This window comes from Tursiops truncatus, chromosome 7 (assembly GCF_011762595.2).
Source record: "Tursiops truncatus isolate mTurTru1 chromosome 7, mTurTru1.mat.Y, whole genome shotgun sequence".
NCBI lineage: Eukaryota > Metazoa > Chordata > Mammalia > Artiodactyla > Delphinidae > Tursiops > Tursiops truncatus.
In genome coordinates this window covers 31,161,379-31,187,222 of record NC_047040.1, presented here as the reverse complement: position 1 = coordinate 31,187,222, position 25,844 = coordinate 31,161,379, and the positions used below count along the sequence as shown (strand labels likewise).

At 40.2% G+C, this 25,844-nt stretch overlaps 1 protein-coding gene across 4 annotated transcripts in view; it reads left to right on the top strand.

Moving 5' to 3' along the window:
- PARD3B (par-3 family cell polarity regulator beta) overlaps positions 1 to 25,844 on the top strand; it is a 1,035,628-nt gene that overhangs the window by 38,469 nt on the left and 971,315 nt on the right. The gene's annotated exons all lie outside the window — the stretch shown is intronic.

Here is a 25,844-nt window from a genome sequence, read left to right as displayed (position 1 = left end):
AGGAGGCACCTGAGCTGACTTTTTGCATAAGAGCAGGAGTCAGCCAGAAATGAGGGGTGTGTGGGTGTAGGAGAGTGTTTCGGAGGGTGTGAAGGGATTAAACATCTCTGTTGAATCCCATCACCCAGTTACTGTTTCATATAAAACTTTTAGCTGTGCTTAGTTACCCTTGGCCATTTTTCAAACATGGGGAAAAAGGGAGTTAGGATGGGGGAATGGTCCTGGACCGTGGAGGGGGAGGGAAGACTAAGACCAGGACTCCTCCACACAGGTGTCATACAGCAACCATATCACTTAGTATTCAGGCTGAGGTACTATGGGCAGTAAAAGGGGTGCTATTAATAATTATGCCTGGATCACAAGTGTAAACTGGGGCTGTCCTAGGTGTATCAGGATGTTTGGTTGCTCTAGTCAGAGAACTTTCTTCTGCTGTGGTCACACCATCATAGCAAGGCTGCTCCTGGCTCTAAGTTGGCTCATGAGCTGTCTCTGCACCTTCTCCCTGTAGGGCTGCTCTTTGGAATGAGCCCAAGATCTAGTTCTGCAGAACAGCCTCCTTAGTGAGAAGAATGAGGGCTAGGGACTGGGTGTAGGGCTGAGATAAAACCCTCCCCTGCTCAGGAGAGGCAGCAGCATTGTGGCTGGGTGAGTGGTGGTATGGCAAGCCTGGTGGGCAGCAAACCCAACATGGTCCCTAGTTTCAGCAGTGAAGATTGGGCCCCAGGGACTAATTGCGGGGGAAGGGCAGGGACTTGATTCTTGAAGATCTGAACCCTCATTTCTAGTCTGCCGTTGATCAGCTGCTGTCCTGGGCAGTCTCTTCCCCTCCCTCTTTCACTGTGACTGTGAAGAGCGCATGAGACAGTGGTGAGAACCGGTCAGGTGGATGCTTTTGTTCATTCTTGTTGACAGCGGGTGGTGATGCTGATGCTCAGTCCAGGGTCCTTGCCTTGCTCTCTCCTGGGTGTGTGGATGGTGAGATTCAGACTTTCATGACTGGGGCAGGGAGAAAGGAGCTGGCGACATGCCTTGAGGGCCTCCCTGTCTGTGGTTGCTCTGGTAGCAAGAGAGAAGGCATTGCTCGTGGCCAGAAGATGACAACGGTCTGTCTCCAGGAGAGTGTAGCCTATAGTTAGCAGAACTTCCTTTTAGAAAGACTGTGACTCAGCCTTTTTTTTTTTTTTTTTTTGTGGCACGCAGGCCTCTCATTGTTGTGGCCTCTCCCGTTGCAGAGCACAGGCTCTGGACGCACAGACTCAGCGGCCATGGCTCACGGGCCCAGCCGCTCCATAGCATGTGGGATCTTCCCGGACCGGGGCACGAACCCGCATCTCCTGCATCGGCAGGTGGACTCTCAACCACTGCACCACCAGGGAAGCCCGACTCAGCCTTTTTAATAAACTGTCCAAGCCTGTGACCGTCCGTGTGTGTTGAAATAACCTCTCATTAAAGTAGAATGGGTCAAAATGTCTGCCCTTTAGTTCTTAGGAAGGACTGAATGGCCATTCTTTCTTCCCTGCAACTGAGTACTGAGTGGCAATAACAAGGATTAACATCTGTTTTCAAATTATATATATGATATAAAATAGGGTTTTGTTTTAAAGATAGGCAGTAAAATTCTTGTCTGTATTGTGGTTTTATTCAGCATTTTGCAATAAATTTATTATCTCCAGTTGGGGTTCAATAACTTAAATGGGGAAAAATTGCAATTTTAATAATAAGCACAGGTTGATTGCTTACTTTGTCTTTTGTATTAAAATGAATGTTGCAATTACTATGTATTAATATCCAGTAAAACTGTGTTCCTTTTTCTTTGGTACAAAAAAACGTTGCTTCTAAGCAAGCATACACAGTTTATCTGGGTAAATAAAATAATTCTCAGTGTGCATGCGTATGTTTACTGTGAAGCCATCTTTCAGAATGTACCAAATGGAGAGAGAGGGATGATGATTGTCTTCTATTGTGGAGCTGACAGAATGTTTATTAAAGGCCATGGATTTGAAATGAGCATCTTACTAAATGGAAGTCTTGGGCCAACCTCTGACCCTTTTGTCTTAAAGGTTTGAGAACAGATAATATGAAAGAATACCAGCTTTTTTCCAGATGGCTGCATGCCTGATGTTCCTTTATGTTTAGCTGTCATTCAACTATGAATGCCCAGTGATTATAAGTGTCTCTTTCTCTTTTCTGGACTGAAATGAAACCTTTTATGCATTGTGTGCTAAAACAGATTAACTGTTTGGCTCATCAGTAGGGAAATTAGAACAATAGCTGCCGTCGTAGTGGTGTAGTAGAAGAACGTCCTTTGGGGCTTAGGGGCTAAGGTTCACAGGCAAGTGCATCCAAGTGTCAGGCTTGGGAAAGATGGGTGAGTTGTAAAAATAATTCCCCTGAATTTTAATTTTATAACTGCTTCTGAATGAAAGGAGTAATATCTTTTAGAAGCAAGCAGGATTTAGATAGAATTTCCCAAACTTTTACACAGTTTTCAGTTGCTCCATCATTAATTTCTTGGAGTACTACTGTGCAAGATGAATTTTAAATGATGTGTTCATATGTAATGACATGTGTTTTATCATGAAGGCATAATGCAAAATTACTGTATAATGTTTTCCTACCTTCTGGTGTGCTAAAGTTGTCTTTAAAAAAAAAAATATATATATATATATTTGATAAGATACCCATAAGGGATAATTTGAAAATCATTTTTTCTACTAATACTAGCAATTTTGTGATCTGAAAACCAAGTAAAGGTGGATGGTTATCATTTACATATGGTTGAAATGCAGACCCGTCTGGAGGGCAAGGGTGCATCTGATGACCCCTAAGTGACCTCTGCTGTAGAGGCCATGTAGGAGATGGCTGTAGGCCAAGGGTCTGAGGGGACCAGCTACATCCATTTTAGGAAGGTACACAGACTACTTTGAAAAATGCTGGGCTGTCTTGCATTCTCAGCAGTGAGTAGAAAGGTGGCTCTCATTTTCCCTGGAAATCCATGAAATGAGTTAAGTACAGTATTTTTATGACCTAGTGGAAGAAAAAGAGCATGTCTGATCCATTTATTCAACTCTTATTTAAAATGATTATTTTTGTAATAAAAGGTGTGTTTTTGTTGTTCTTCTTCATGGGAAAACCTGCCATGAAAGTCTGTTGTTTTAGATGACAGTTGTGTTTTCTAAAATACCCAGTGATGAAAGTAAGCTTAAATAAAAGAATCAGCTATTCCACTTTTGTTAACTTGTCTTTGTAGAATATTTTTGATTTTTTTTGGTTTCTACATAACTTTTTTCATGATTTATGCCCCGTTTATTATTTTATGACAGCTTTGTTGAGAAATAATTTACATATTATACAAGTCACTCATTTAAACTGTATAATTCAGTGACTTTTAGTATATTCAGACTTGTGCATCTGTTGCCACAATCAATTTTAGAATATGTTAATTACTTCCCAAAGAAACCCCGTTCCCCTTAGCTGTCATCCTCATATTTCCTCAACCACTGGCAACCCCTAGTCTACTTTCTGTCTCTGTATGTTTGCCTGTTCTGGATACTTCACGTGATTGGTATCATAAAGTCAACATGTGGTCTTTTGTGATTAGTTTATTTCACTTTGTATAATGTTTTCAAGGTTCCTCCATGCTATGGCATGTATCAGTAGGCAGTCCTTTCTGTGGCCGAATAATATTCTACTAGATAGATATACTACCGTTTGTTTATCTGATCATCTGTTGAGTGGCATTTAGGTTGCTTCCACTGTATTTGTATTTTTGGTAATTTATGCAGATTTCTTTTTGTCTTTCTGTGCATATTTATCTTGCACATGGTGTGGCCCCTGTTAGGGTTTAATAGGTTGAAAAGCTTTGGATGTTACGTGCAAGATTGTGGTGCTTACTAAAGGAGTACTGTAGAGTCATGGGCTGCTATATCAGGTCTTGCACGAAATCCAACAAAATGCCAGGGACAGTGAAAATCTAAGAACCCTCGATGTAGATTGAGGCTCCCCAACATGGGAGAAATGCTTATGTTTAGCAGAAGAGTGTGTATATGAGAAGGTGGTGGTGGAGCATTGCAGATGGGCTACAGTGCCTTACACCATCCTCCATGGCGCCATATTGCATCCAGCATGCAGTTGGCATCAAGCAGTGCTTGTGGTGTGAATGCTTATGTACAACCCCCCACCGATTTACTGTCTTCAAAATGGCAAATTGTCTAATAGTCTGCAGGCTCCCAGTTCTCCCAAGGTATTTAAGTTGGAGAGAGGGTACTAATCTAAGACTGTTTTATATATATATATATATATATATATATATATATATATATATATGTCTTTTTTTTTTTTTTTCGATATGCGGGCCTCTCACTGCTGTGGCGTCTCCCGTTGCGGAGCACAGGCTCCGGACGCGCAGGCTCAGCGGCCATGGCTCACGGGCCCAGCCGCTCCACGGCACGTGGGATCTTCCCGGACCAGGGCACGAACCCGCGTCCCCTGCATCGGCAGGCGGACTCCCAACCACTGCGCCACCAGGGAAGCCCTAAGACTGTTATATTGGTAGTGATGATCATCCCAGTGCACGCAGTAGTTTGTAAATATTTTTATTTGGCTTCCTTTAATTTTTCTAGGTGAATACTGAGTAGAGCAGGGAGTGATCTCATTTGCCAGAAAATTTAGGAATCAGAAATGACTTGGACTCACTTTTACTAACCAGCAAGGTCAAACTTGACCCCAGGTCTTACAATTTGTGTTTGTTCTCAAATATCCTTCTGCTTATACACGTCTACCTTCTGCCTTTATCTCCCTTATCTCCCTTTTGCTAACCAGGACCAGGACACTCTGCAACTTTAGTGGTGGCGTCTGTGTTTTAGTGTGAAAATGATCTTACTGAAAACTTGCAGTAGGGAACTCAACAATAGTGTTTTGACTGCTCTGTCCTAAGTACCAATATTCATAGTGATTATGGCACTCTAGATGTCACAGAGTGGTCCCATCATACTTGCTCCCTGAAACAAAAGTCCATAACTGTATATTTGAAAATGAGTGTAAGATTGAGGAATTTAAGTAAAGCAGATATTGGGTAAAAAGGATTTTGCGAGCTTATCCTTATTAAAACACGAGGGTGCGATCAAATGCTAAGGCCAGAAGACTTAGGACTCTGCACATCTCACTGAATCATTGGTTTGCTCTTTCACTCATTACCAAGTCTTCCTGTGCATTTCAGTAAAGATAGCATCTATTTATAATAGCATCTCTCTAACATCATGAGAAACAGACAATTCAGAGTCCTCTATAGCATTTACCAATACACATTCTCACAATAATAGCAAAGGATTAAGATGGTCATCACTCAAAGTGGATGTGAAAGGAACTCAAAGGTGATAATAGTGAACATGTCTGGAGAGTTTGCTGTGTTTAGGGATGGGCTAAGGCCTTCACAGACTTAATCCTTACAACCAACCTTTGGGTAGGTACTCTTATCTCCATCTTACAGGTGAACAAGCAAGAAGTAAGTTATTTTGCCCAACATCAAATCTAACCAGTGGTGGAGCCGCACTGTACCCAGGCCATGGAACTCCAGAGCACGTGCTGTGGATCCCAATGCAGAACTGCTGCCTGCAGCACTTGAATTCCTAATCACCCTTTTCCCATCGCCACTGAGTTCTGTGAATGTGCTTTCAAAATAACAGTAACATTTTTCTTTCTGTTTTTTAGATAGCTCTATTGGTGGGTATTTTATTCCCTGACCTATAAACATAATGCATACTTACTGGAGGAAAATGTCAGAAAATACTTCATAAAGAAGAAAATAAAAAAGACTTGAAACCCTGCAATGTAAACCGAATTAAAGAAAGAGGGACACTTCAGCTATGATGTTGTCTGTGAGGCAGTTTGACCAGGTGCCTCAGGTGAATTTGACCAGGTGCCTTTGTGAATTTTCTTTCATCATCACTGTGCAAAAATCTGAATGTTGCCTGCAGCGACCTGGCTAGAGAAGTATCTATTCCTTAGGGTCATGAGTCTACCTTATAGACAGGACTTGCTCTAAGAATTTCCTGGAGTTGTTTGCAAGTTTGCTCTTCGTTTCACAGGGTGCTCAGATGCTGCATCAGTTCAGAAAATCCTGTTTGACCCTTGGTGTACCTGAATTATACCTTAGTGACATGGAAGTTTCTTTATTTCTGTAGGCAGATGCACTCAGAAGGTCTGCTTGAGATGCCAAGAAAAAAGACATCACCTCCCTCTACAATCTCCAAAGGAGAGCAAAGGCTAGTTTGCCTCCACCTCATACCATGCCCCTCTGCTACTGACAGTGGAAACTCTCCTCTTTCTAAATTTTTGATGTGGAGCCCATGGTGAGGCGAAGCATTGAACAGATGAAAAACTGAGATGGAGTCTGAGGGTTTTGGCAAGGATGGGCACCGCAGGGCATAGTGTGTTTAAGACTGTGGTTAATGGTATGGCTCCTACCTCCACATTCCCCAGTTGCTGGTGAGATTACTGCCTGTGTTGGTGGAATACTGGCAGTGGGGAAGAGGGGAGCATGGAAGGAAGAAATTGGGTGAGAAGAAAGAAACAGTGTACAGAAGAATATCAAGTATTATTGATGCTTATTAAGAGGTGGGACATTTATATATTTTATCCACCCGACAGTAGTCATTTTATAAGGCCTTTTTATCATTTTGGGACTGTGGAAGCTGTTTCAGAGAGTCAAGTGTCTTTGTGTGAAGATATGGATAAAATAAGGGTATATTTCACAAGTTTTATGTGATCTTGCTTTGTCTCATGTTTTGTAATAATCAGAGCCCTGGTCAAAACGGAGACTCAGAATTTTGTTTTTAAGGGAAATGAGAGAATGCTGTGCTACTGGGCTCAATTTGAATTCTCTAGTGAAACAAAGAAACAGGATTTTATTCATTCATTCAGCAAACGTTTTCTTTTTGAACAACTGATTATTTGCAGGTGCTATGCTAGATGCTGTGAGCAGGACATGTGCTCCGCTGTCGTGGAGCTCTCTGACTACTGGATGTAAAGACAATGAAATAAAAACAATACAGCACCACAGTGAGTCTTGTGATGGGTTTTTTCGACAGTGGATTTCATAAATAATTACATTTAGTATTATGAAATCATGAGACACAGGAATATAATGTCCTCGATTTTTATTGTCTAATAACCATTGTTTCCTTTTTTTTTTTTTTTTGTGGTACGCGGGCCTCTCACTGTTGTGGCCTCTCCCGTTGTGGAGCACAGGCTCTGGACGCGCAGGCTCAGCGGCCATGGCTCACGGGCCCAGCCGCTCCACGGCATGTGGGATCTTCCCGGACCGGGGCACAAGCCCGTGTCTCCTGCATCGGCAGGCGGACTCTCAACCACTGCGCCACTAGGGAAGCCCTCCTTCTTTTTTTAATTAAAAAAACTTTATTGTGAAAATTTTCCAGCTTATACATAGATTGTGAGCCTCTCACCCCTATGTGTCCGTCACCCAGCTCCTAAAATCATCAACCACTCACCAATCCAGCTCCATCTTTCATTCTTTTTCTATTTTGTTCCTACTTGTTTTCCCTTCCTAGAGACGCTGAGAATCTTGGAGTAGGGCTTCCTGTGTGTGATAATGGAGGCATACTGAACATTATCTTACAAGTCACTTCTTTTTTTTTTTTTTTTTTGCGGTCCGCGGGCCTCTCACTGCTGTGGCCCCTCCCGTCGCGGAGCGCAGACTCAGCGGCCATGGCTCACGGGCGCAGCCGCTCCGCCGCATGTGGGATCTTCCCGGACCGGGGCACGAATCCGTGTCCCCTGCATCGGCAGGCGGACTCCCAACCACTGCGCCACGAGGGAAGCCCCAAGTCACTTCTTGTATCATTTTATTTTGCCAGTCCCGAAACAGAATGCATGGCGCTGGCTAGTTTGTAAGTTGTTTAGCAAACAGACCATAAAATGCTTATTTGATTTCCAGGTTCAAGGATGAATAGTGCTGCTCATAAAGGGGCACCTTTTGCTGACTTTAGAAGTTTAGAGGTTCGTCTGCCTGGTGGAAAAGTATGTGGAATGGTGGTTCGAAAAAAACCTTTAGCAGATACAAAAACATAGAATACCCTCCAAATAATCTTTCAATGAAGCTCAACTTAGCAAGAAAAATAATTGTAAGAACATCGGTATTTGCGGTTTATAGTTGTATATGTGTAAAGGCAGCAATTTCAGGCTTTTAAGGAATTAAGCTGGCTGGAGAATTGGGTGTGGGAAGTTAACCTGCCTAATTCGTTGGCTCCGTTTTTGTGGCGCTCATGGTCTGTGGTGAGGACGCCACTCCGCAGCGCTGTGTGGTGCTTCCACAACTCATTTCTGAGAACGGAATTACTTTTCTCACGTGGCAGGGGCTGAGGCAGGTTGTTTTTTTTTTTCCCCCGGTAGACATCCGAACCATTGATAAAGCCTCACTAATACATATGGTGCCTTTGTGGATGCTGTTTGTTTGCTGCTGAGAGTTCCCCTGAAAATACTTCTCTCTCTTTTTTTTTTTTTTTTTTTAACTCATCTCTCCAGGCAAGGTATTGGGAATTGTGAGCAACCAGTACAAGTAATGTCAATTTAGCCGTAGGATGTGGAGAGAAGGCAGTTGTTTGCATAGGATTATACTGCTAACGTGTGCGAATGTGCTTTGCAAACTCACTTCAGTTCTTAAACATGTCAGTTAGAGACACGGGGGAACAGGCGATATTGACCCTCTTCTACTCTTGAGTAAACAGCCTTAGGTGGGCCAGTAGGTGGTGAGCTGGGACCAGGACCCATCTTCTCTGTTGTCCGCATACCTGGCTGTCTGTCCCAAGGCACTTGGCACGTGGTACTTGTTTGAATGAATGAGAGGGATGAGTGGAAATATTCTAAATCAGATTTTTTTTTTTTTTTTCCCCCCAGAGTGTGCTTTATAGAGCCTCAGTATTAGGAGGAAATCTTTGGAAGAGAGTTTCATGGACAAATACATTGGGAAATGTCAGCCTCTGGTAGAGTCACTGAGGGTTTGTCTTGTGACAGAGAAATCATTTTCCTTTTGATTAATCCAGTGTGTAAAACCATATGATTGTGGCGCCTTCCTATCACAGCACATCTATTAATGTCTCACAGAATTACTGTTATGTATAAGAGCTGTGGAGATACAGCTCCAAATGAATAGCTTTCTGGAGTATCTGACATTTACCAGTTAAGACCACCAAATTAAAAAGTAAGCTCAGGGGCTTCCCTGGTGGCGCAGTGGTTGAGAGTCCGCCTGCCGATGCAGGGGACGCGGGTTCGTGTCCCGGTCCGGGAAGATCACTCATGCCACGGAGCGGCTGGGCCCGTGAGTCATGGCCGCTGGGCCTGCGCGTCCGGAGCCTGTGCTCCGCAACGGGAGAGGCCACAACAGTGAGAGGCCCGCGTACCGCAAAAAAAAAACCCCAAAAAACAAAAAAAACCAAAAGTAAGCTCAGGTCTTGGCCCTCTGCTGTTGGCTTATATTCATTCCTTTATTTCCCACGTTGAAATTCAACTATCATCTCTGTCTTGATGATTTGGACTTCACAGTTTCTACCCCTACTTATTTCCTGGGTTATTCTTTTATTTGTGCATTAAAATAAACTTTTTCTTATAAGAATAATACAAGTTTAAGTTGGAAAATTCAAAAATATAGATAGGTAAAACATAATCTTACTTAAAATCGCATTATCTGAGATAACTGTAACTTATTTATATGTTGTAAGTATCCTTTAGAGTTCAGACTATAGAGGTCAGTCGCCTTGGTTAGAATCCCAGCTCTTCCACTTACTGGCTGTGTAATTTTGGATAAGTTATTTAGCCTTCTGCCTCAAGTTCCTTATCTCTAATATGGTGATAATGATAGGGTCCTTATAAGGGAGTTGTTATGAGGATTCAATGAATTAATATTTGTAAAATGCTTAGAACAGTACCTGGCACATAGACTTTATATAAGAGCTAAATTAAAGAAACGTATACACATATATATACACATATATATATATATACACACATATATATATACACACACACATATATATATATATACACACATATATATATACACACACATATATATATATACACACACATATATATACACACACATATATATATATATACACATATATATACACACACATATATATATATACACATATATATATACACACACACATATATATATACACACATATATATATAACACATATATATATATACACACACATATATATACACATATATATATGTGTATATATGTGTGCATATACAATATTACATTGTATGCACACGTCACAAATTATTTACGCAGTACACCATGTTGGATGTTTAGGTTGTTATAGATTTTTCACAATGATGAATAGCTCTTTCGTGAACCCCTGTCCCTCAAAGTTTTTGAGTATCCATCATTTTTCCTTAGGTTAATTTCTTAAATTGGAACTACTGGATCAGTGGATGTGTATGTTTGTAAAACTTTGGTAGTCTTTCTACAGAACTTGGTAAGAGATCACATCAGTGCTGCTCACAGCTGTGTTTGAGACTGCTATATCTGTTTTCATTTTTGTCAATATGGAGGGTAAAACATTTTCCCATTAAAAAAAAACTGTGCTAATGAAGTTAATTTCTGCCATATGGATGGATTGGCCACTTGTGTTTCCCTTTGGTTGTGGCTATTTATTAAAAAAATGGACAAAGGACAATTTTTTTTTCTTTTGTGAGAACCTTTTCTATATTAAGGATTTTAACGCCTTGTCATTTGTTGTGAATATCCCCTGCATCCTTCCTCCCTTTTCTCTCTCTTTTTTTTTTTTTGCGGTAAGTGGGCCTCTCACTGTTGTGGCCTCTCCCGCTGTGGAGCACAGGCTCCGGATGCGCAGGCTCAGAGGCCATGGCTCACGAACCCAGGCGCTCCGTGGCATGAGTGATCTTCCTGGACCGGGGCACGAACCCGTGTCCCCCGCATCGGCAGGCGGACTCTTAACCACTGCGCCACCAGGGAAGCCCTCTCCCTTTTCTCTTAATCTCTTTTCCTAATTCTCCCATTTCTTCACTTCATTGCCTGAATCCAGACTTCTGTGCCTTTTTTCCCCTAGTCTAACCTCTGGTATAACTTAAGTAAACATTTATAAAATACCACCATTAACACTCACTTCATAATATCTTTAAAAAAGGTGTCTACAGAGATGAAATATCAGTTGTTGAAGGGCATAGGACAAATTTTAATGACATTTGTCTAGAGAAGAAATGTCTTTGAATTCCTTTTCTGTCCCAGAACTGAAGTGATAAGGTTTCAGTTTTTAAAAGTAACATCTCATTCATATTTCATGCTTTTGTGATGTTGACCAGTACCTTCTTGGCCTCTTTTTACCATTTTATTTGCAAAATGAGTTATATGGAAAGTGAAACTCATAGTATTAAGTGATTTTTATGTAGATTTACTGAGCTAGATGGTTGAATCTTTTTGTCCAGTTGTTTAGTTTAAAAGAAGTTTTTTTTTTCCCCTGAATAAAACTGTTAATGATGAACTGGGGGTTTTTGTTTGTCACCCTACTGGATAAGAGCGGAGTGGAGAGATTTCTTTCAAGGACTGATCTTTAAGCACATTTCCTGGATATAGACCTTAAGACCTTTATTTTATAATAATGGAAGTAAAATATTTGATGCCTTGAATCTTCTCATGCGTATAACCTCGTTTTCTACTCCATTTATTTGATAATTGTTTCATCATTTCAAATTCAATTTGTAATAGCGATGAACACTCTTTAATATTTTTCTAATAAGGATTAGTTGGAGAGGTTAATATGGTCAGAAATTTAAAGAAGCCCAGAGTCATCTTAATGAGTGTCAGGTAATTAACCTACACGAATAGATTAAAGAAATCAAGCAGGCACACCGATGGGCTTTCCTTTCAAGTTCAAATTTAGAGCATCATCTGTGCAGTGGTTAGGTCTTACACATTAGATGGTGATTGCTATATTGTTTTTTAATATATAAAAAGCGTAATTGTGAAAGCTTATTAGAATTCCTCATCAAATTTGATTAATTGAAGAATGATTATGAGATGTGGTACAAATTTTGAATTCTTATATGTAAATTGTATTTTTTTTAAAAAAATAGGCTCCCCCAAATGAGTTTCTTCATGAATCTGGAACCGGTGCTTAAATATGTAGATCTCCTGTTTCAAGAAGATAATGTAAAACTTAAGCAGTTCATGAACTGCTTAATTTAGGCCTAAGAAACTTGGTGAAAGTGATTGTCACTGATATACTACGAATGCGATTGTTCAAATTGAGATGAAAATCTGTCCATTCCAGTGGTCACTGTAGGATTAGAAGACAAGTTCTGGAAGTAATCCTGAAGGCAAGACTTCACCTTCTAAATTATTCAAACAGATGACATTTATCTTCTTCTTAAGGAATTGTAGAAATTTATGGAAAGTTCTCGTTGGTTTAGCTAATTACAATAGAGTTGATATAAACTGTGTTTTTCTGGCCCTACTGAAGGTGGTGTGCAATTGGTTGCTATTCTTTCTTTTATAACGATGGCAATTTTAGACCTGGAAGAGGTGAAAACCAGAGATCATTGACTTTGATCCCCTTGTTGAGGGGAGTTATTTCTGGTCGAGGCTAAGTAGCACCCTCTTGGAGAAAGACAAAATCTGGGTTTGTATTTCAACGCTGCACTTGCCTTCACGCCCAATATTCTGTTTTGTACAATTGAGACACAAACTCCATCACATGGGGATGATACGTGATATACCGCTTGTGAAACGCTGTAAATCTGCTAAGTAATATAGATATCAGGTGCTTCGTTGTTTGCTTTCTAGGTGAAGCTTTTCTTGTCACTCTTAAGTATGTCTCCTCCAAGCTAGATGTACTCCTTTCATTCAACTTAGTTTTCAATCATTTAATTCTCTTTTGCTACAAATCCTGCCCAAGAATTTTCTTAAATAGGAGCACAAAGAAACAGTGAAAATCTGACTGGTATTAAGTTCACGGGAAGGTAGAATGTTATCATCAGTTCTATTCATACCATGTCTAATCTGTCATTAATAAAATGTCCATTTAGGTCAGAATGTTGGGTTTTAATACACATTGTGGCCTGTTTGTGTTTCATTGTCAAGGACTATATGGCCAACTCTTACCTACATCTCTCTGGTGAGAGTCCTGTTTTCAAAACGAGACCAAATCAAATCAAGCCATTTTGGATTCTTGTGTGAACAGCTCTGTGCCGATCGTTGGCGTGGGTGGGTGAGATAAAAAGATAAAAAACACATGAAACACTTAACCTTCTCAGTCTGGTTAGAAGATGATATATTACGTAAAAGTCAGAAGTTGATACAAGTGTTTCTCAACCACTCATTTGGTCATTTGGATTTTTATAGAATATGTTCTATTTCCCCAGCTATACTGGGGATGCAAGGAGCTGTCTTTACCACTTTGTATTGGTTTATTGACCAACACAGGTGTTTCCTCTTAGCAGATGCTCAATAACTATTTTGAATCAAGCTGTAGAAGAAGGGTAATTATAAATCCTTCTATTTTTAGAAAAACAGTTTGTACGCAGGTATTACCGATGCTAGGTTAATAGCATCTTCTGAAACTCAGAGCAAATTTACTTCTCTAAATTACGTAGCCGCATGTTCACTTATTTATCTTTTAAAGTGGTCAATACGAGAGCCTTCTTGCTCAGCACAGGAATAAGGAAGTATAGATGGAATAGTCTTAAGTCAGAAAAGTTGAAAATGCTGATCCTTACCATATAACTCGAGGCATCTAAGTTAATTTTCTTCTATGCCTTTATAATTCCTACTTTATTAAATTTGCTGTCCGTCAACTTTGAGAATTGTCTTAATTTTTCTGGATCTGAATTTCTAATAGCACGTTTTGTGTTAAAAAAGTATTTTAGCTCTCGTTGCAATAACTTGTAGGCCTTGATTAATTCACCAGCATTACTTCAGGAATCCTCATAAAAAGTGTTTCAGTGGTTATTGTTTGTTAATTTCTCTACTGGGGCAAATTAAGTGCTGAGAAGTAAAGTAATCCACAAAGCCTGTGCGAACTGTTTGGATCCCTGAAGACCATCAGGGACAGATAAAGAAAACATTGAAAATTTACCCTCCCAACTTCAATATTATTTTTCTTTAGATCAGACCACAGGACATTTTTCACTGTTGTATTAATCGTGTGTAACAAAAATGTAGAACCTTAATGCCTGTTACCTACATCCTGATAAAAACTTTGCTTTATAGACTGCACTTGATTAACTCCTGCCACAAGTGCATTTGGCTAATTCCAAAAGGGACTCTGCACAGGAAGAATGTGAAGCATGCAGTGCAAACCCAACAGGTGTTTGGAAAAACACTTCCAAGTTCCAGTAGCACTTCACATAGGTATGAAAAATCTTTGTTCATGTACTGGCTTAACTTTCACTGTAGGGGACAGACTCACGTCTTGCTAGGATGATTCCACCTGGGCTTAAGCTTAAGTGATTCTATCTGGCTCATCCAGCCTTCTCTTTGGTGAACCTTTGGGTGATTTCCTTTCACCTGACCCACTACTACCTGGTTCATAGTCAGTACTTTTTGCTGGGTGAGTAATAAATATTTATTGAAGAGTACTGGGTCATTTCCATTCACACTTGAATAACATTGGATGATGAGTCTAGGAAGACAGCTGCTAAGATGATTATATTTATCATTAATGACCTCATTTTCTAATCTGTGAATATTAACAGTGTTCAGAGAGAATGTTTGTTTTATAGAAAATAGCCTACAATCTTGTGCCTTTGACATCCTGAGTGTTTTTTCTCACCATTGAGAGTTGGACAAGGGCAATGCTTTGTTACAAAAGGAGTGGGGGTTATTTTGATTTTTTAATATAAACTCAAGTATTAATAGTTTTTAGATTCCCTTCTGGAATTCTTTGTATTAGGAAAAAAGTTTTAATATTAGCTCAGTAAGAGAATAGAATGTATGAGGCAGTGAGTGGCCTAGTGCATAAGCTAAGCTTTTTTAAAATTAAATTTTCCCTTTAAAAGCTGTTTGACATCCAGTGTTTCCAAAAGATGTTTTAAAAGCAGAAATATAAATTTGCTCTTGAAAGTCATATGCGTTATACTGCTTTGTGAAACATGCTTAGAGAGTCAAGATGTACTTTATATATTTAAAATAACATTTGACCAAAATAATATACATATGCAAGTAATTTTAGCTATTTTGGAAGGGGAGAAATTGTAATTCTTTCTCATCTATTTTCCTCAAATGGAGATCATCCCTGCAGTTTTGGGAAATGAAGCCAAACCTTTCTTTCTCTTCTTTTCCTAGGAAACGTGAGTAATTCTTCTCCTAGGCAAGTTTTTTTTTAATCCATTTTTTGCTCCTAAAGCAATAAAATATTAACGGTTACCTGTGAACCCGTGGCTCGAGATCCTCGCTGCATATTAGAATCACCTGGGTGCGCCTCTGAGTGATTGGCTTGGGGCGGGGCTCAGGATTGGGAAATGTTTAAAGCTTCCTAGGCAGGCTTTAGGCAGGCAGAGTGGAGGGAGCCTGTGGAGCCAGCAGCGGCAGGAGATGAGTAACCGCGTAAGTTTTCATACCCATCGTTTTGTGGCGAGCCAGTCCTTTCGGTTCTATTTTTATTGTGTAGGTGGTTTTGATTCTCATCTTCTCAGACTTCAATGTAAGAGGCACTTGGGGTGGTGGAACTTGTTGATAATGCCAGTCCTTGGGTCCATACGCACACATTCTAACTCATTCAGAGCGACGTGGGGGGCTGAGCAGGCCCAGTAACTTTGATACAGTTGGTTGAACTTCACAATTCCTTTCATAAACAGTGTGTTGCAGTGGTCTGTTCCAGCGTAAGCATTCCAAAACGTGTCATCTTAACATATTTACTTTATTATACCTCATGGGCCTTGGGTCAAGAGTCTGGCACAGTTTGGCTGGGGTATACTTGTCTTCCACACTGTGTCAGTTGAGGGGGTACTTGGTGATATTCAGCTGTTGGCCGGTCTGGAGGGTCCAAGGTGGCTTAATTCACATGCCCAGCACCTAGTTATGGGTGTTTGGAAGGCCGCTGGGCTCAGCTGGGCCCTCCCTATGTACTCTTGGAGCTTTTAAACAAAGCCTCTTAGCAAGGTATTTTCCTCCTTGCAAGGTGATTCACGGCTCCTAGTGTTTTATCCTGGGCTCTAGATGCTCAGGAGAGCCAGGCAGGAGCTGCAGGCCTTCCTAAGATCTGGTGTTAGAAGCCCTAAAACATCATTTTTGTCATAATCTATTTGATAAGCAAGTGTGTAAGAAAACCAGCGGGAGAGCGGAATTAGACTAGCTCCCTCTCAGTGAGAGGAGCAGCAGAGAGCTTGCAGCCACCTTTAAACTGCTGCACAGTAACAAGCAGAAGGCTTGTTGCTATGACCCTATCATACGTTTCTGGATTATTGATTCCCATCTCTAGTTACTATCCTAATACAGAGCTCATTACCTTTCACTTGCTTCCTTTCAGTGATTTTTTTTTAAAAGGTATCTCTACCTACGCATCTGTTCTCTTTCTTTGACTCATTTTATATATGGCACAAGTAATGTTCTTAAAGCATGAAGCTGACTGTCAACTCCTTCCTAAAAGTGTAGGTGGGTCTCAATGTCTGTATAGAAGGTGGTCTAAAGTCTGTGAGAGGGAGTCTAGTGTAGTAGTGGTTAATGTCACAGACCCTGGAGTAAGATTGAATGGGTTTAAGCCTTTTGTGACCTTGGGCAATGTACTCTACCTGCACCTTTTTATCTGTCAAATGGAAATTATTACAGTATCTACCTGAGTGGATTATTATGAGAACGGTTATGTAATGTCCTAAAATGTGTTGGGACATAATGGTTGTTATTATTGTTGCTGTTAATATTCTAATGACTCAAGGCCTGTCATGCTTTTTTGCATCTTAGATTTCCAGCCGTATTTCCTGTGACTATTTTTGAAATTCATGCTATAGCCTCACTCAACTCTCTGCTGCCTTCATGGTTTCCCCAGTTTTCTGTCTTGACCTTTACTGACTTCTCTTCCCCTCTCCTTTAGAAAGTGGTTTGACCACAAGGCTTTAGAGGGCTTTCCATAGATGGAAGCCGGAATTGTTTTCCTCATTTCATGACCAGAGCACAGTTCTGTTTGGTTCCTCTGTTTGTAATGTCTACTTCTTGAGGGCAATACTACCTCCTCCCTGACTTCTGTCTTGAGTTTCCCTGTAGCACAGCACTGTGCCTTATGTATTGGTGTTTTTTTTTGTTTTTTTGTTTTTTTTTTTTGCAGTACACGGGCCTCTCACCGTTGCGGCCTCTCCCGCTGCGGAGCACAGGCTCCGGACGCGCAGGCTCAGCGGCCATGGCTCACGGGCCCAGCCGCTCCCCGGCATGTGGGATCTTCCCGGACCGGGGCACGAACCCGCATCCCCTGCTTCGGCAGTAGGACTCTCAACCACTGTGCCACTAGGGAAGCCCTATATATTGGTTTTTAAAACTAGTTGTGGTTCAGGAAAGGTTAGGTGATGTTGCAACAACAAATCTGCAAGCCTGCATGGCTTAAAGTAAAATCTCTCAGTCATGCTCTGAGCCCCTCATGGGTCATAGGGAGATGTGCTCACTATATCATTCGGGGTCCTGGCTGATGGAGGCTCCAGGTTAAAACATGTTTATAATTACAGAAAACCAGGGAAAAAGGTGGATATCTATGCACCGAATCTGAAAGCTTCTGTGCAGAGAGGCTCATGTTACTTATGCTCACACTGCTTTGGCCAGTTAATAGCCAAACCTAAGTTCAAGGGGGTGATAAAGTGTGATTGTACCATGTTCTCAGAATAAGAGAATCAACAATTTATGAACAGCTTCAGTGGCTACCACAGATGACTCCCTGGTCTCATTACCTATTCCCATAAGATGCTGCTGGGTTAATAGGACCAAACTGCTACAAGAGCTTCACCTGTGTGCACCTCATTAGGTTATAGCATTCAGTTCAGGTGAGTCTATAGAGACTCCTTTAGCTCTCAATTGGATGCTGTCCTACCTAAGGAAAATAGAACAAAAAAATCATGCATGGATTTCTCTTAGAAATATTAAAGTCTCAAACATTCTCATTTTTTTCATGTATTTCCCTTAAAGACATTTCTTCCCCCTACCCTCCACTTAGATTCTTGCTTTAAAGAAAAAACTACTTAGCAAGACATGAGATATAATATTCTGGCATTCTAGAACTACCATTAGGTGCCTAAAAAATAGTATTCAAAAAGATTATTATAGAAGCAGACTACCATATATATAAAAGGTTAAAATTATTACAGCAGTTGGGAAGTTTGTTTGTGTTACAGGGTAAGCCTTATGAAGGCTCACCATAGGACTCTGCTTTAAGGAGTTCTGAGAAATACAGCCTCTAGCAGGAAGCCCAGCAGTGTTAGGGAATAGCCTGCTAGAGATAAGAATGGCAAGTAAAGGACCTGGAGTCGTCATCATTGACTAGCTGATTATACCAGCAGAGTAGGGCTTCTGTCAGACCTGTTAAGTTGGCAACGTTATATGTTTAACTGGTTCTTGTAAGGACCAGAAAGCAGTGCTTGTATATATACATGCCATTTTGTGAATGGTGTGGAGAAAGTATATAGAGGTTAAGAAAGTGCAGTAATTATAAAAAGTAAAATAGTACAGTGGAAGCAAAGGATTGGGGAATGAAGGGGGTGGGAGTGGCTCCACCTGTGAAGGTGATCAGCTGTTCTGAGTCCAGAAAACTGAAGTAGAGGGTGTAGACGCACATTCCTATCAGAGACCTGTATTAAGAGATGTCCTGAGAGGGGGATTAACTCTGAATAGGTTGCTTAGAGTTGTATTCCTTAGGAGTTTTAGGGCGGCCAAACTAGATGACTGGGAGAGTCCATTAATGTAAATTGTAATCTGTGAAAGCCATGGTATTTTTTTTAAAGATTTAGACCCCTCTGACAACTGGGACTTTGGGCAAGCCTCTGTCCAGAAAGATGCACTTGGGTGTTCCATGTTGTGCTTAATTTCGGGGGTGTAATGGGACCCTCAGTTTAGAATCCTGGCAGAAGGAGCTAGAGGAAACTTGCAAAATAGTTTGTCTCTCCAGCAGTCCGCTACTTGATAAATACCTTGTGGTGATAGAGTGGATGTCTCGCTAGTTTTAAATAGGCAATAAAGGGGAGTTCGTTTTTAATTTTAGGCATCTGAGAACAGCACATGCTTGTGGATTTTAAAAATATTTGCTTTAACAACACTAAATATTGTAAGGGGGCAAGGAAAGTTTACAGCAAAGCACATTTGCTTGGGGAGAAGCTTTCCATGGCTCTCCACTAGCTGTTAATATGTTTATCTCCTCCAAAACTTTCACTATGGCTTTTTTCCCAGGAAAATACCTGCCCTTTCCCATTGTCCCCTTTGTGTGTGTGTGGCTGTGCATCTCTGGGGGGAGGGCACTGGGAGTAAAGCTGCATGCACAGAATGCTTCTTTGCTCCTAGAAGCTCAAGCCAAAAGGAGTTGTTCTGAATTGGCTGGGTCTTCCTTTCTCAGGGTTATGCCTGGAAGGAGATGGGATTAGGGTGTAATGTGTCTTGGAAGCATAAACTCTTTAACACAAATCAACTGGTTGGCTCAGTAACTTTGGGAGTGCTGGTAACATTCACAGTTCATTGCATGGAGATGTCATTTACCTGGGAAGTATTCCGATGATGAGATCCTGACTTTGACATAATCTCACCATGACTCACCCACCCCAGCTACATACATATACAACACATGTATGTTTGCATGATTCTGATGATATTGGGGAAGTCGAAAGGATTTCAGTCTTTAATTTACATTTCTCAGGTTAATATGAGAATGGATACAATGTTAAATTGTGGGTGAGAGAAATTTGAAACTCATTTAAAATAAAGATAAGAGACTGTGTACTTCAATAATCTGTCTCCCTGTGTTAAATCATTCCAATTATGATGGAATTATAGTTCAGGTAATACCTTGCTATATTGCTCTGGAGTTACACTAATTTTAAGATATCCTGGTTAAAAGTTATACTTTTGTTTCTAAAGTGAAATTTGAAGTGTTTAAGGTATTTTCCTCAGTAGGGTTTTGGATCTATTTACAAAGTTTTGATTTTTAAAAGTTTTTGAGAGTATCAAGGTGTAATGTATGATGTAACTAACTTTTTTTTAGTAACCCGCAAATACTTTGCTAAGTGTTTTGCAATTGGAAAATGGTATTTAGGAAGAATTAAAGTTCCATATTACTACAGGAAGATCAAATCTTGATGTGGTTTTTTTGTTGTTTAATTTTGCACATATTACCAAGAATTTAAGTAGTTTATCAGCAGAGCTCTGGCTGCTTGTTCCCGTGCCTTTATAGAATCATTTTGATATATTGGTCTGCCTCACAACAGGCTGTGCTCTCTCTGGAGGAGAAACATCATCTCCTGCCATCCGAGCATTCTGAGAAAAGTACCTGACTAGTTGGTCCAATCTGTGTTACTGCTGCCCAGCAATTTTAAGTATGTATTATTCTCATAGCTGTACATACAACATTTAATTGATACGTGTTTGAAAAATTGACCTAAGATTTTAAGACCTCAGTGGTACTTCACAGTTTACACTGAAAATGGTAGTTACAGTTTTCTGTAACCAAACTACTTGGTTTTCTCCTTTTCTAAACCACTTCCCTGATGCCATCCCTCCAACACAGAGGGTAGAGCAGCACCCTGCCAGCAGTATTTCTGTAACCAGAGCAGGGAGGCCTTCAGAAAGAGCTTTCTTGCCCATACTTTGCTTTGTAAACCCCAAACAAAGTTTTTATTCTGGTTCCTATCCTGCTAGGAGAGTGGTTAGCTCAGGCAGAGCCCAAATGCATCAGGAATGAAAGGAAATGGGTTGGGGAGACTTTCTTTACTCCTGGGGCCAGGTGAGAAGTAGCTAGTGTCATTCTGAATGTGCTACGGATGAAGAAATCCTTGTTGCCCTCTTAGGATACTTAGGATACTCATTGCCCTCTTAGGATACTCTTAGGATACTCATTTAGAAACATCCTATTAAAATTTGCTGCATAGTTCAAGCTGACACTTTGAACCCTGCCTGAGAAAGCGGGAAACCCTTGTCATGAATAATGCTATGTTGAGCAGTAGATTAGGACTTCTACCTTTTATCTTGCTTTCAATTCTAATGTGATGTTCCATTCTCTGTCGCTCCAGTTAAAATGTTATGGAAAAGCAGAGGTCATTTGGGGATTGTGTCCTGGTGTGTAAATAAAACGAATAGTCTTTGTTTTAAAGTTACACTGCCTCTCCCTTCTTCCTTCACCCTCATTCTAAGAGTGAGAACTTAAAGATGTTTTGCATGAATAGGATTATAATATGTATCATAAAATCGAAAGTAAGATGAAGAAAATGTTGAAGTGGTCTCATTTTTAATGTTAACATAGTTACAGGTTAAATTGGAAAAAAGTCTATAATTATTTAAAATATGCTGATGTGCTTATTTTAATTTTATCTGCATGTATTACATATATAAAGCTTGCAATACGTAGGAAAAATATATAAATACAAGCTTGCGGGACATAGCAAAAGTGAACTGAATGTTTGTTTCTTTCAAGCCTATTAACTTTTAAACCAGGAGTCTCAGGCTCAAATCACTGCAGGGGCTGCACAAGGAACTGGAGAAATAAATATCTGCTATTGCATTTTAGACAATGAGAATTTTCTTCATTTTTACAGACACATATGCACTATTTCTGATTATTCTTGAAAGATGGGATCTTCTTGGTCTATCTTCTGTTGTCTTATAGGGGCGTGTGCAGAGAAATCTGCACCATCTGGTACTGGTAGTGGAATGTGTGGTGCTCAATTCGGGGAGATAGTAGGCTGCCCCTGCTCAGATTTTTTTTTTTTCCTTTTTTTTTTTTTTTTTTTTTTTTTTTGCGGTACGCGGGCCTCTCACGGTTGTGGCCTCTCTCGTTGCGGAGCACAGGCTCCGGACGCGCAGGCTCAGCGGCCATGGCTCACGGGCCCAGCTGCTCCGCGGCATGTGGGATCCTCCAGGACCGGGGCACAAACCCGCGTCCCGTGCATCGGCAGGCGGACTCTCAAACCACTGCGCCACCAGCGAAGCCCCCCTGCTCAGTTTTGGTTGGTTGTTTTTTGGTTGTAACATGGGCTGTCTGTGGCCAGATTTTTGCTTTTTCAAGGGAAGATAGCAATTTGGATTCCACTGGAGTCTCCCTTGGTTTTTAAACAACAAACTTTGTAGCCCGAACAGCATAGGTCTACAGGTCGGGTCAGCCCGTGGAGCCCCAGTTTACGATCCTTGGTGAATCATTAGACAGGTGGCTGTCTTTTCTTTACATTTATGTCTAGTTTAAAACAAAACTGGCAGAATTTATTTACACAAATTACGAATACCTTTACTTGATTTTCTTAGCTTTTTCCTAGGCTGGTTTGCTTTGTCAACAGAAATTCACAAACTTTAAATTTCCTTGCAAGGGTCTATTTTTTTTGATAATGTGTTTTTAAAGTTAAATGTATATTCCCTTTTTGTTACTTGATATTTTAAATATTTAAAATATTATTTTAAACTAATTGAAGAAAGGCCTTTAACACTATACATGTAGGACAAGGTTTTTCACATATATCAGCAATTTTATGTTCCATAACTTCCTACTCCTTAGTGACAGCCAATTTCATCCTTAAGCATTTCTCGTAATTTCTTAGCAATATGCCTGAGTGAATATTTCTTGATTTTAAAATTTAAGATGTCTTTGGTTGATATAATGATTTACTTAGTTCTTTTTCATTTCTGCTTAGTTTACATCCCGTCCCCCTCTGCATCCTGTGCTTCATTAGCTAAACATTTTGAGGCAATCAGTATTCAGTTTTTACATTAGTATGACTGGAAAATATAGTTCAAAGCTGAGCCCCATAGTATAATCAAGTTTTTGCTTATACAAATATTGTCCTGGTTTTAGTAACGGTTTCATTTTTGTTCAGTGATACTCCTTTTTTTTTTTTTTTTTTTGCGGTACGCGGGCTTCTCACTGCTGTGGCCTCTCCCGTTGCGGAGCACAGGCTCCGGACGCACAGGCTCAGCAGCCATGGCTCACGGGCCAAGCCGCTCCACGGCATGTGGGATCTTCCCAGACGGGGGCACGAACCCGTGTCCCCTGCATCGGCAGGCGGACTCTCAACCACTGCGCCACCAGGGAAACCCCAGTGGTACTCCTTTAAATATATTTCAAACACCTCTAGTAGATTTCTGAGAAAAAATTCTTGAACTGTTTTTCTTTTTTTAATATTCATGTCTGTAAATATCTTTATTCCTCACTCATAATTGATTATCAAGATGAGAAATTCTAGGGTGAAGTAATTCTCCTTTAGAATTTGGAAGGCAGTGCTTCAGTTTTTAGTGTTATTGCTGATAAAGCCTCCTCTTTGCACCTCCAAACCTTCTCATTCCCGCCGCCCCCGCTCCAGTTCTCTGCAAGTTCATGATGTGCGTGGTTTTCAAAATCATCTATTGTGCTGGGTGTTTTGGGCACTTGCTAGAGCTTTTAAGTCTGTAGACGTAACTTTCAGTTTTGGGAAACATTATTTAACCCTCTCTTCCTCTCCCCTTCCACTCCCACAAACAATCTTTCAGTTATTTCTGGCTCTTTTGCATTTTGGACTTTGTGGAGTGCACTTCTAAATTTCTTGTTTCCACCTACTTTCTCTTTTTTTCTACTCTGAAGTTTTTGAGGTTTATCTTTATTGAATTTTAAATTTCTGCTATCAAAATTCAGTTGCTTTATGAACATCTTTAAATGTAACTTGTTTCATGGATGCAGTATTTTCTCATCTCTGAGGATATGTAAGTCTTTGAAGTTATTTCAGCTATTTACCCTGTCTTTTCACAGAGGTACCTAATGCTTCATTTTTAGCTGTTTTGGACTCTGCTCTTCCTGTTAGAGGATTTGCACAACTGTCTGGTGAGCCTTACCACCTGCTTATATTTGAGTGAATTTGCTCTGGTCTTACTGACTGGTGGTTTTCCCTGTAGGGTCATTTTGTGTCCTGTTGGGCCCCCTAAATGTCAGTATCTATCAGTTTGATTGTTTTTTTCCAACAGATCCATATCCCTATAGAGCAGCCGTTCTCAAAGTTTAGTCTCCTGACTGCTTTACATGCTTAAAAATCATTGAGGACCTTACAGACCAGTGCTGTCTAATAGAAATGTAATGCAAATCAAAAATACAAGTTACATGACCTTTTAAATATTTAGTAGCCACATTGAGTCAAGGGGTGAGCAGCTCAATATCAACAAAACAACCGAATCTAAAAATGGGCAGAAGACCTAAATAGACATTTCTCCAAAGAAGATATACAGACTGCCAACAAACACATGAAAGAATGCTCAACATCATTAATCATTAGAGAAATGCAAATCAAGACTACAATGAGGTATCACCTCACACCAGTGAGAATGGCCACCATCAAAAAATCTACAAACAATAAATGGAGAGGGTGTGGAGAAAAGGGAACCCTCTTGCACTGTTTGTGGGAATGTAAATTGATACAGCCACTATGGAGAACAGTATGGAGGTTCCTTAAAAAACTAAAAATAGAACTACCATAGGACGCAGCAATCCCACTACTGGGCATATACCCTGAGAAAACCATAATTCACAGAGTCATGTACCACAATGTTCATTGCAGCTCTATTTACAATAGCCAGGACATGGAAGCAACCTAAGTGTCCACCAACAGATGAATGGATAAAGAAGATGTGGCACATATGTACAATGGAATATTACTCAGTCATAAAAAGACGAAATTGAGTTATTTGTAGTGAGGTGGATGGACCTAGAGTCTGTCATACAGAGTGAAGTAAGTCAAAGAGAAAAATACCTAATGCTAACACATATATATGGAATCTAAGAAAAAAAGTCATGAAGAACCTAGGGGTAAGATGGGAATAAAGACACAGACCTACTAGAGAATGGACTTGAGGATATGGGGAGGGGGAAGGGTAAGCTGTGACAAAGTGAGAGAGTGGCATGGACATATATACACTACTAAACGTAAAATAGATAGCTAGTGGGAAGCAGCCGCATAGCACAGGGAGATCAGCTCGGTGCTTTGTGACCACCTAGAGGGGTGGAATAGGGAGGGTGGGAGGCAGGGAGACACAAGAGAGAAGAGATATGGGGACATAGGTATATGTATAACTGATTCACTTTGTTATAAAGCAGAAACTAACACACCATTGTAAAGCAATTATACTCCAATAAGGATGTTAAAAAAAAAAAAGTCAAGGGTTGAAATTGATGTATCTTATTTAATCCAGTAAATCCAAAATGTTTCAACATGTAATATAAAATACTGAGATACAGCATTCTTCTTAATGCTAAGTCTTTGAAATTCAGTATATATTTTACACTTATAGCATAGCTCAATTCAGACTGGTCACATATCAAGAATTTAGTAGCCACATGTGATTAGTTTCTACCCTCTTGGACAGTGCAATTTATAGAACTTTTTATGGGGGTTATGTCTACCAATGCTTATGTATTGGAAACTACAACTGAAATTATAAAAAATAATTCATTTAAAAATAACAGTAGTAATCCCACCACATGCTAACGCAAACAGATTATTTTTATGCAAATTAACTGTTTCAAGAAAAGAAATTTACTAAGAAGAGTGACTGTTTTGCTTTTCTGCAAATCTCTGGCTTAATAGAAGACACCTAGATTCTCATATCTGCCTTTGCTATCAGTCTTGCAAACTTGTTTTAAGTATTAGAAGAAAATTTGGCCTCACAGATA